The 12,320-nt window shown below is 36.6% G+C and overlaps 1 long non-coding RNA gene across 1 annotated transcript in view; it reads left to right on the top strand.

The window, feature by feature from the left end:
- The window catches only part of LOC107663247 (uncharacterized), a 14,394-nt gene extending 10,484 nt beyond the window's left edge, over positions 1-3,910 (top strand). The window contains exon 3 of the long non-coding RNA XR_001631308.1: positions 3,901-3,910. This is a non-coding gene — a long non-coding RNA (uncharacterized LOC107663247). The remainder of the gene's footprint in view (positions 1-3,900) is intronic.
- Positions 3,911-12,320: the final 8,410 nt, after the last annotated feature.

A 12,320-nucleotide genomic window follows, 5' to 3' on the forward strand; every position in this document is an offset into this window, starting at 1 on the left:
CTGCTGCGCCTGTGATACAGCTGTTCTGCGTTCTGATTAAAAGTTAAGACAGAGCGTCTTTTGTCTGTCGTTCTTCAAACATTACAGTAGACATATTTTGGTCTACAAACTGTATTGTTTCATCAGTTAGTCACGTTAGCACTTGGCTAACGTATCCACCATTATTGTTTTAAAGGCACAATATGTAAGATTTATTAATGAAAATATCCCAAAACCACTAGAACAGTGTTATATATTTTGCTGACTTATGTACTTACATTATCCCAAATGTTTTGAAGAATGTTTAAATCCAGAGAAACAAGCAATTTTAACTAGTGACACGGACCGTGTCCATAGTGTCATTGACGTCTGCCAATGACATCATACACACTCGATTTTTCCGGTTTTATTTTGTTGAAAACATGGAAACCCTAAAGACACTTTAATATGTTATGCATTTTATTAGACAGGTGACGAACGCACAGAGTAGCATTATAACAGAACTTTCAATACACTCAAATGTATCTAGTATAATAAAAGCTCTGCTGCTTTCGAGTCGTGTATCGCGCTCGTCCTTCATTAGCAATCACTCCAGCAGCCTCGTTTCGCTTCCACGACTTTTAGCCCCACCCTGCTTTATACTACAGTGACCTTAAGTCTTTAATATATTAGCTCATCCATGAACATGATTTCTACCCGAGTCCCGTCGGATTGCATCGGCTGTGGGGATGAAGACGACAACTCCCATGATTCCACACTCAATCATGGCATCATCAAAATATGCCTTTGTTTCTTGTTTGTTTTGAATATGCGCCCTCTAGCGACGAAAACTTACATATTGTGCCTTTAAGTGTTCACAGTTTAGTAGCTAAACTTGAGCTGTGGGCACGATTCGCTTGCATAAGTGTTTTTGTATTTTATGTCATTATTATAAGAACGGATTGGAGCACTATATTATTGTTTTACATAAAGGTGCTTTGTCAATGGTAGCATTCGCTAACTTGCTCAAGGACTTCTCTCTCTGCCAATCACAACAGGCTTGGCCAGCTGACCAATCAGAGCAGAGGCTTATGGAAGGGAGGGGTTTGCTCCGAACTTGCTTGGAACGAATCGTTTGCAATCATTGGCAAATGAAATGTATATTATGAGAAAATTACAATGTTTTCTGACCTTAAAGATGCATTTAAACCTGTTGTAGGGGACTCCAACACAATATTAGGACACTTTAAAATACCATATGACCTGGAGCCTGTACCATGATGGTAGATGAACAAATTCAGAGTTACAGGATTAGTTTCGAGTTGACAAAACCAGACCACTCCAATCCAGCTTTATTGGTACCATGATGCTGATCATCAACTTTCTTTGTCAACTCAGGCTTTGATCCTGAGTTTGTGGCGCACGTGCAAATGAATGGGTGATATCAGTAGCGAACAGCCAATCACATGCCTCGCAACACAAAGCAAGTGTGATTCACTTCTCGCGAGAGAGTCAGCGAGATTCAAAAAAAAGATTAAAGAATATAAGGAATTTAACCGCATTTACATTGAAGCACTTGTCCATAAAATAGGACAAATAAAATACATTTTCTGGCTCTATTAGTGCAGTCACAAATGAAACTTCTGAAGTTAGTTTACTATAGTTGATAATATATAGTGATAGAGACTTGAACATGTAAGGTCACATGTAGCCATTTTTAAAGCGTTATCTATTGATTCTACCGCTTATTTATATTACTTATGATCTGTATATATATTCAATTTCATTTAAAATAAATACATGATAATAATTGTTAAACTAAAAGTGCTTGTGTGTAATGTATTAATAATAATATATTCATATTATAATTATATAAATCATGTGTAAATTGTAATTATCATTAAAGCCAGATAATTTTGTTGTAATTTTAAGTACTTTGCAGTGACCTTTAATTTGTAGGAAGAGAAACTGGGGGAGTTACTTTTTTGTTTTGTTTTTTGCGTCAGACATGTCAATTTGCTCACATCTGATTGGTCCAATTTCAGTTTAAGATCTCTTACCCAGAATATAACCTGCCCTGGAGCAGGTTAGCTGTGCAGTGCAAGTTACTATGGCAATGAACGCCACTAAAAGCCAATCCACTTTCATGGTACCCAAAACCCAGGATTGGTGCAAACTAAATTGAAATTTGCCTGGCTAGCTAGCTAATCCGGCTTCATGGTACTGGCCCCTGCTCTTTAAACTAAACACAAACACAAAAAAAATAAACAAAAGTAAAAATTTTTTCCCAAATGCAGGAATCATTTCAACAATACATGTCAAACAATATATGTATAACAACAAGATATCAAACAATGCATCTCTTAAGGTGGGTGTACACGGTGCGATTCTGAAGGTCGGAACGTCGTGAGCTCTGGCACGTCACGATTGAGTTTATCCGAAAATCGTACGGAGGCAGTCACACACGACACGAATTTACTACGATTTTACAAACTCTGACGGGAGCATTACGTTTCGCGCCATTCATAAAAATATGGATTCTGAGGACGAAATAGTTTTCTTTGTGGCAGGCTGGCAGCTATGGCTTGTGACGTCCAAACAAAAGAAACGAAGACAAAGGACATGGCTAAGAGAATGGCTGAAAAGCATGGACTTTCTGTTCTTCATAAAGAACTCGAGGGAGTAGGCCATTTCTGAATTTCTGCTGGTTTTGCCGGTAATACAACAGGCATATTCATTCATAAAGCTGAACGGCAAATTTGGCACATTCGGAATAACGAATAAAAAATAGAACTGTATAATTAAACTAAAATTATTATAGACTATATGGTTTTTGTCATCTTCTGATTGGTCAACTTCAGATGGATCGCCAAATCCGCACATACGCCACGAATTTAAACCGACAGCATCCGATTTTTTTTGACATGTTTGAAAATTATCGGGAGGACGGGAGGTGCTCATAACGTCTCGGATCAGCCCGTAATTCTTCTCGCACGGTACGTGCCGCGACCATGCGAGCATCTGCGATTTTCTCCCGAGAGAAAAAAAATAAAAATAAATCACCTGCGAGCTCGTACGACAGCAAAAATCGCACCGTGTACGCCCGCCTTTAAATCCACATTGTCCTGCTATGACCAATCAGTCTACACTGTAACTACACTGTGATTCTGTGGCCTGTAGCACGAAGCGAGATGAACAAACTCAGAGTTGCAGAGTAAGTTTTGAGTTGTCAAAAACCGATAAAGCCAACCTGGAAAAAAAAAAATCAGTTTTTATAATAAAACTTTGAAAATCAAAATCTGGATTTGAATTTTTAATGTTATTATAACCTAAAGATGCCATGTGAAAGTTTGAAACAGAAAATAGTGGTTTTCATCTTGCCACTTTCTTGGTAAAGAAAACGCATATTTACTCAAATTAATCAAAATGGGTTTATAGCATTTTGGAATCAATAAAATTAATTGCCACTTAATATAATAATTATATGATTATATCATATTAATTATAAACAACTACAATTAATATAATATAAATCTAATAAATAAGTAGCTGCAAAAGTCGGGCAGTTTTGTCTCTAATATTCTTTGATTATAAACGGCTTTAATTTGGAGTGAGAGAAACGGGGGAGTGGCTTCATACAGTCTATGATTGCATCAGATGTCACTTTGCTCACAGCTGATTGGTCCAGTTTGGGTTTGCGATCTCTAAACCAGAATAAAACCTGCTCCGGAGCAGGGTAGCCGTGTAGCGTAAGTTTCCATGGTGACGGAACAAGCTCTAAACCAACCCACCTTCTTGAACCCGAAAACTCAGTTTGCTTAAACTAAACGTGAACTCACCTGGGTAAAAACTGAACCAAGCTTCGTGCTACAGGCCACAGATCTCACAAGTACACCATAACACACTATCAGTTCTTGGTTTATAAAGTCACACATGACGAAGTAAACCTAACTGAGAAGCTGCTCCATCTTCATACGCGTTTGTGATTCACGAAAAGAACCGACTTTTCTAAAAATTGCAAAAAAAAGAAAGAAAAAAAAGAACCGACTCTAAAGAGTGTTTATTGAGGAATCCGACTCCATTCGTCGCTCTATGTTTTGATTTCTTAAAAAAAAAGGCTTAACCCTTATTACACCCGTGTGTGTTCGTGTTTTCACTTACACTGGTGTGACATTCGCTCGGTACAATTTGGTTGTTTCTCATCACTACTTGCAAATGACTGAATTCTTGTTCATGTTAAACTGATTCACGATAATAATGAGACGCATCTTTTCTGTTACTCGCGTGTGAATGGGCTTTACTCAAAATAACATGTTGGATAACGCGTTATCATGTTATACTCAATAATAGATTAAACCATTTAACAGTTCTTGTAAAAAACTGAACAGTCTGCGTCGATTTTAATTACTTAAATGCGTAAAACACCAAACCTTTCTTCAGCCGAATCACAACAGATGCAGGAACACGGCGCGGTCTTTTGACGTCGTCTTCTTCTTCTTCTTCTTCTTCTTCTTCTTCTTCTTCTGTGGATTTATTGGCGGGTGGCATGCCAGCTTTTAAGGTGCATACCGCCACCTCCTGTGCTGGAGTGAAGTGATTTCAGTCTAGGTATATATTATGAATTCTATGTGCTATTCTTAAGTCCACTATTCCTAATGAATTTTAACCAGCTTTTAGGTGCATACCGCCGCCTCCTGTGCTGGATTGTGAAGTGATTTCACTCTAGGTATATATTATGATAACTATATTCCATTCATAAGTCCACTAGTCTTAAAGGGGTCATATGATGCTGCTAAAAAGAACATTATTTTGTGTATTTGGTGTAATGAAATGTGTTTGTGTTTAATATGTTGCAGATTGAAAATTCATTGCATCCTAAATTCTGTAACTGTTCATACCTCGGACAGAGTAACGACACATGATCAACTGTTTCCTTTACTTGGCATGTTTCACATAATCCAGTACTGTGTTTTCCTATTATATGAAGTGTAGAATTAAGTTTTGTATGACCCATCCTTAGTCTTGTTAAAATGACCTGATCTTCTCTACTGAAGTTTAGTATCATTTTGCTTTGATTTACCCTGTTTTGTATAATATAAAAATGTCTTCCTGTTTTACAGTCATTCCAATACCCTTGCCATTTCCAATTGCAAGTTTCTTTAATTATACTTTCCCCTCCATCCTGCTTAGTGAAACTGAATAGTAGGAGTATTCAGATTAAGTGACTCTTTAGCCATTTTATCAGATTTTTCATTTCCTGGTATATCAACGTGCGCTGGAACCCAAACAAAATTAATTAATATTCCAGCATGTCTTAATCTATACAATATATTCATTATTTCTATAAAGATATCATATCTAACAGTTTGAAGCCTGGTAAGTGATGCCATTGAATCCGAATCACTTCTTCTACCCAACTAAGTGCCATCGGAATTGCCACCATTTCGGCAGTGTACACTGAAGTCCCATCCGTTAACCTCCCATATTTTCCGATTTTAAATTCTGGAACATAGAATGCAGATCCAGTACGACCTATTTCTGGGTTTCTTGAGCCATCAGTGTATATTGGCAGAAATGCATAATAAAATGTTCTGATATATTCTGTTGAATAGCTTTTGATATTAATGTTAATCTGTCCTTTTTGAATACATTCATGAATTTGTAAATCAACTTCAGGTAGACTGAAAAACCAAGGAGGTATTGGGGAAATTGTAACTGTTGAAGAAAATGTAATATTATTTAGTGACATTTTTGCAGCCCAATCCTTTACTTCCCATGCAAACCCTGTTCCTGTTAAATTAATTGTCCCCCAACTCCCCTCTAATATTGATTTTGTAGGATGATCTGAATTACGCCCTTGTAAATTGATCCAGTAAGCAACAGATAATTTTGTAAGTCTTCTATCTAATGGGGACTCTCCTGTTTCAACTTGCATTGCTGAGATTGGAGTTGTTTTAATACTTTTTACAGTCTTCTGCAATGTTTGAGGCATATAGTAACAGCTGTACCTAAATACTTTTCTTGCTTTAATGTTGGACTAATTTCAGTTACATTTACATTTTTAGGCTATGTAGTTTTAATTTTTATTTATTTGTTTTTTAGATTTTAATTGTATTAACAACTCAGCTGTATGTGGACACCTTTTGAGTAGAAACTCCCATAGTCCATACCTACTGTAGTTTTAAGTTATTTAAATATATAAATTAAGTTAAATCATCAAACATTTGTATGACTTGACAGTGACTTGCTTGACCCAAGCTACGACTTGACTTGAATTGCTTGACATAAAGTAGTGACTTGACTTGAGTTGTTGATAGCTTCCTTTTTCTGCCCCATCCAGGTAGTGTAACCGTTGTTCCTTTAGGTTTGAACTTGTGAACTTTGCTTCCGACAGTGTCTCTAGGAACATTCAGTGCCTTTGCTATCTTTAGTTGATTAGTTGACACAGGTTTGCTTGAGAAATGTGAAATTTAAAGTTAAATCCCAATTTTGTCTTTATGTCTGCATATTTTATTCTGCCTTTTTTTGTAAAGATTTCTGGTGTAGCTGATATCAGTAAGTAACTGTTCTAACTCTCCCAAGTCCTAATATAATGTTAATTTTAAAAAGATAGCACATTTACAGTGCTTATAGCTATCTTAACTTATGGTTAACTAACATTCCATTATTTAAGCATTAAAGTTCCTAGAGGATTTTGTAAGACTGTGTTGGGTGGACCTCAGTCCCTCTAGGTCAGAGGTGCCCAAACTCGGTCCTGGTGGGCCGATGTCCTGCAGAGTTTAGCGAAAAGCGCCATTGGAACCTCAACCGAGGTGGTACTAAAAAAAGTACCAGGTACCAGGTACTGTACCCAGTGGAAAACCCCCAAAAAGTGAACCGTACCGAGCTGTACCGTGCCGTACCATGCAGTGGAAAAGCGCCATAATTGGGGTTGGATCTAAATTCTGCAGGACACCGGCCCTCCAGGACCGAGGTTGGGCACCCCTGCTCTAGGTGTTTCTGGATTATTTTATTTATTTATTTTTGTACATTTTAAAGCTAAATTCATCAATCTAGTGTTGAGAGCTCAAAATTGGTCAGTTGTCACTGAATTGACTTGTACCTGAACTTTAACGTTCTTTTCAATTCTTTCATTTGAAGACCAAGATGCTGGGCTTTTTCCCTTGAGTGAGAATATCATAAATACTATGTCATTTATTATATCTGAATGTAACTGTGCTTTCAGTTCATAAGACTAGATGGGAAACTAAACTGTATTGATAGCTTTGAGCTTTCGATAGCACTGCAATTCGTTCTTTCAGTTCATCCCATAGGGTATTATATTTATTTTCGAATGGAAAATTATTAGATTTTAGCTACAGAGACTTTTATTTTGGTCTGGTGATGTGACGTCACAAGGCTGCGCCGCGCTCCTGCATCTGTGATTCGCTTGAAGGTGTGTTTTAATCAACAAAACTTGTTTAGAGAATTGTAGCGTGAGATGAATTATTAACTAATGTAATACTTAATCTAGGGATATTAAGGAACGTTATTTTGTGCCTGTGAAGCGTATCCGCACATGAGTAACAAAAAGCTGCGTCTCATTTCGCTCCCTATTATCGAGAATCAGAATTCAGTCCCTGGCCAGTAACGTTAGTTAGTACTTTTTTCATCTGTAAATGTTAGAAAGTCATGCAAATATATCCATTTTGCTTGCTGTCAGGAGCGGGCGAGGCTTACGCGAGTGAAAAACCGATGGAACGCAATCGAATAGCGCAATAATTCTGAATAAAATATGCATTCTGCTAAAATATTTGTTGTTGGACATTACATGTGACGCATGTAAAATTTTAATCCTACATATTTGTGTATTTTTATCGTAGCAGTAAATGTAAATCAAATGTAAGCTGGCTAATACAGCCCTACAATCTCAAATGAGTTAAATTTGTGTTCCTCTTATCGGTTAAAATGTAGTCTGATTTCTGTTATTTATTTTCATTTTTAATTCAGTGGATTTAACTTTTAATTTAGTGTGTTTAATGCTTTAAAGAGCAATTTTAGATTGTAATGTTTTAATGTTCTACTAATAACCATAAAAGGTACAGCTGTCATAAAACCCGAGAGAAAGGCTGCATAGAAACTGCTGATCAACTGAATGCGCAAGTAGCAAATATATTAAAATATTTGTGTATGTTTAAAAAAAAAAAGAAGGTCATTACATTTTGGGCACAATACATTAAATACAGTTGGTTGTAGCCTATTTTTTTTTTAAATTTTATTATTTAAGTTGCATTTTCTGTATGCTTTTATTTTTGGACTAATAATAAAGTCAACTAGTTGTATGTGAGAGAGTCAGCGGTAATATCAATACGTTCCTCAACTCAGAACTCAGCTTAAAGGGGTCATATGATGATGCTAAAAATAACATTATTTGGTGTAATGAAATGTGTTTATGCAGTTTAAGGTTCAAAAAACACATTATTTTCCACATACTGTACATTATTGTTTCTCCTCTATGCCCCGCCTTTCTGAAACGCTTTTACAAAGCTCGTCGGTCTGAAAAGCGAGGTGTGCTGTGATATAATTTTCCAAACCTAACTAAATAACTGGAGGCAGAGTTATTTTTAACTCCATGTAGATCACAAACCTCTGAAATCGTTTGAGAAATGTAAACGTTATCGTGTTTTTATCCAGAAAAAAACGCAGCTTCTCCGTTTACCTCCATTTATTTTTAAGGCTGTCTTGCCCTCACAAACATGGAGGACGCGTTGACGTATCGCAGCAACGGCTCAAAGCGGCCAATGAGGCGTCTAGGTATTTATATGTCTATGACTTCCTTCCCCTTTCATGCTTATCGCGGTTGCACACTTAACAACAAGTGACTCTTGAACCTTAAGAACGTGAAGATCTTCCTTTTTTATGCTGACTTACTGTTAAATTCAGGCAGTGGCTATTAAAATGATAAAAATGAAGAACTGAAAGATACTGACAAAACAAAATGCAATCCCAAAAGGCTGAATAAAATGTTAAGCATTGCATTTATAAAGGAAAAGCTCAAAACTACCGATTTGTATCTCTAACAGCAGACACAGCCAGTCAGGGAGATATTGGACCTCCTAGAGTGAGCAGAGGCCGGGGGCGAGAGTTAGCGGAGGTCGGCTTGAGTGAGCAGAGGCAGGCGGGCTAGAGTGAGGAATGGCCGGTGGGCTTGCGACAACCACATGTGACGACCCCGGGCTGGACTCTGCTGCGTCCACGGTGAAAGCCGATCTGGCGATCCACAGCGTGAAGTTGATGTATTTCCTCAGTGACCAGCACGGATCAGCTCCAGGCATGACGAAGCGATATCGTCCTCTTTTGGAAGACCAAACAAAGTAGTTTCACTTTCACAACGAAGCACACAGCGTCTTCACGACATGGCGGCGGCGGCAACAACAATACTACAGCGAGAATAAAAGTTACGCCTTCTTTCTTTGCGTGAACATTTGGGCGGCGTTATGCAAATCTTCCCACATAGTGAGGTAGATATGTGGGGGCGTGTTAGAACGAGCCGTTTTAGGTAGGCGTGGTTGACTCTTAACTTTTATAAAGAATATCTCTTTGGATTTGAGACTTTAGTCTTTGCAACTTTTCAGATCTTCTTTATGCACCAAGAGCTTGTAACACTCCAAAGAGAAAGGAAAAATTGAAATCGCATCATATGACCCCTTTAACCTGACAGTTATCCTGTTCCGGACCAGGTTAGTTTCCCAGCATAAGTTGCCACAGTGAATGAGCTTGAGCTATGGTAAATTTGCTTTCGGAGACCAAATCAAGTGACAATAAGTCAGACTAACTGAAATAAGCCTGGCTTATTTGGTAAACTTGTTTTATGAAACAGCCCCCAGCTCAAAAAAGTGTAAATGCAACGACAACAACAAACATTTAATGTTAACTTTTACAAACCAACTCCAAATGTTTTAATTAAAGTGGAATATATTAAATATAACCTACAAATCAGTAAATACTAAATATAAATCTTAATGCAAATGTGAACCTTTGTATAATTTGTGTCCTTTTATTCATGAGTGCTAGTTATAGTTGTTTTTTGTCCAAGTTTAAATCCATTAACTATCACTCTGATTAACTCCCTTACCAGTGCGCTGATTAATGAACTAGGGAGCTGATTGAGACGCACCCAGAGATTTAGTTTTATTTGTTTTCTGTTAATTATTCTCATCTTAGGACAAAGTGTCCAAACACACAGAAAAACTCCTGCTGAAGCAACTGAGAGCCTTGTTACACACTATTATAAAGATGGTGTTTATTAAAGAGGAGAGTGAAGACCTGAAGATTGAAGAAGTGTTCAGAGTCAAACATGAAGATACTGAGGAACAAACAGGTTGGTTTTCATTTTCAAAGCTGAACTCAGTCAATTGATCCTTTTTAAGTGTCCAGCTCTACAGAAATAGTTATATAAAAATAATACAGAAGTAGCCTAAACAAAACAGTTATTTTTAATTGACACTTTTTGTTGTCTGTAAGTGTTTTTTTTTTTTCTACTTGTCCCATCAAAGTGCTATACTAACATATACATACCTGAATGTAAATAGCAGTAAATGTTCATTACAACAAATAATAAATAATTAATATGTCAGAATCACCAGCCTACTTATAGCACAGTCACTGCATGCTGTTTATCTTTGTTCTTCATTTAAAGATCTTTCATTTTATTAAAAGTTGATATCAAAGACCTAAGTAGTTCACTAAAGAAAACATCTGTTGTGCCTGTCACAACTTCTAACAGCATCAGTTGTAAATGAATCATCAGAAGTAGGGATGCAACGTTACCATTTTTTCAGAAAATTCTGAGTATCTACCGATCCGATACCAGCGCAGTTGTTATTTTTTAAATCAATGTAGAATTTCTATACTTCTGTGTTGACCTGATCATCACTCTTGTGTGTTAAACACAATCTACTAAATATAGACAATTTTAATGAAAAATAACAAATAAAAAAATATATATAATAATATATGTCAAAAATTATAAACTAGGTTAGTGGATAATTCAGGAGTTAATCTAGAAAAATCATGGATGCACATTAATTTTATAAAATCTAAACATTTAGTGATATAATTTAGTGGGGAATAAGTAAAATATAATAAGTATAGGACTAAATCTGGTAAAACATTACACATTGTTCTTTGTATTGTTGTAAAATACATTAATAAAAAACAAATAAATTATATATATGTATATATTAGTATAAAATTAAGACATTTCTTTTAAATGTATAGCACAGTAATGAAAGCAGCAACATATGATAGATAGGACAGAACAAGAAAGACTATTAATAATCTTTCATTGCGCAATAGTCTTATAATACGAAAGACTCCAATACAGAGCGGCACAAAGCGCTTATGCACATCCCGATCCCGTTCGCAGAATAATGCACTTGAAGCAAAACGGAGTCACAGCGCGCAGCACTCCGCATTGAGAAGTTCAAAGCACAAATGAAAGAGATTTGGATGCTTAGTGTATTAAATCTGTGCAATAGTTTGAGCCTTTTCTTTTAACAGTTTTAAATCTCAATTATTGTGAGCTCTTTAAGAAAATGTCACCGTCTTGACTGTCTCTCTGTGTCTACAGAGAGACAGCTACAAATACTGTTGGAAATGGCAAATGTAAATTATATAATTTAATTTTACTTTTACTTTTGCACCAAACTTTGCACGTATGGGTAATGGAAAATGTAAATTTAAATACAGAAATACAATGCCATTTTGAATATTGCGTTGCCATTTTGAATATTGCATTGCCATTTTGCATATTGCATTTTAAATTGAATTTCGCTACCTATATGCTTCCTTAGGGAACAGGTGGATAAAGCAGCAAAAATAATTCCATTCAATTCTCCCGCACTCTATGAGCACCGTCTTTACGTGTGAGCTCCTCTCTAACAGCGCTCAGAAACAGTCTGTCTATCAGACAGTGCATGCATATAGCCAAATGAGTTCTCTTTTGCTGCTGATTGCTTTTCGACGGCTTAAAACCTTGTTTTTAGATCGCAATGCTAAAAACGCGTGCAAACGATACGTTTTCATGACCACATAGCACAGCAACATCATGTGAGTGTGTAACTGCGATAGAGACTATAGTCCAAAATTTCAACCGGTTGACAAATTTCCACCAGTTAATCATGTCTTACCATGCATCGCCCACCTTTAGATGTTGCCATGACACAACAGAAAATAATTAACATAAAATGCTGACGTTCATTTTGAAAACTTAACGAAAAGCAAAAAGGGTTAGTTCACCCAAAAAAAATTTACTCACCCCCGAGGCATCCTAGGTGTATACGACTTTCTTCTTTCAGACGAATCCAGTCGGAGTTCTATTA

This window comes from Sinocyclocheilus anshuiensis, unplaced genomic scaffold (genome assembly GCF_001515605.1).
Source record: "Sinocyclocheilus anshuiensis isolate Anshui unplaced genomic scaffold, SAMN03320099.WGS_v1.1 scaffold2257, whole genome shotgun sequence".
In the NCBI taxonomy this organism is placed as follows: domain Eukaryota; kingdom Metazoa; phylum Chordata; class Actinopteri; order Cypriniformes; family Cyprinidae; genus Sinocyclocheilus; species Sinocyclocheilus anshuiensis.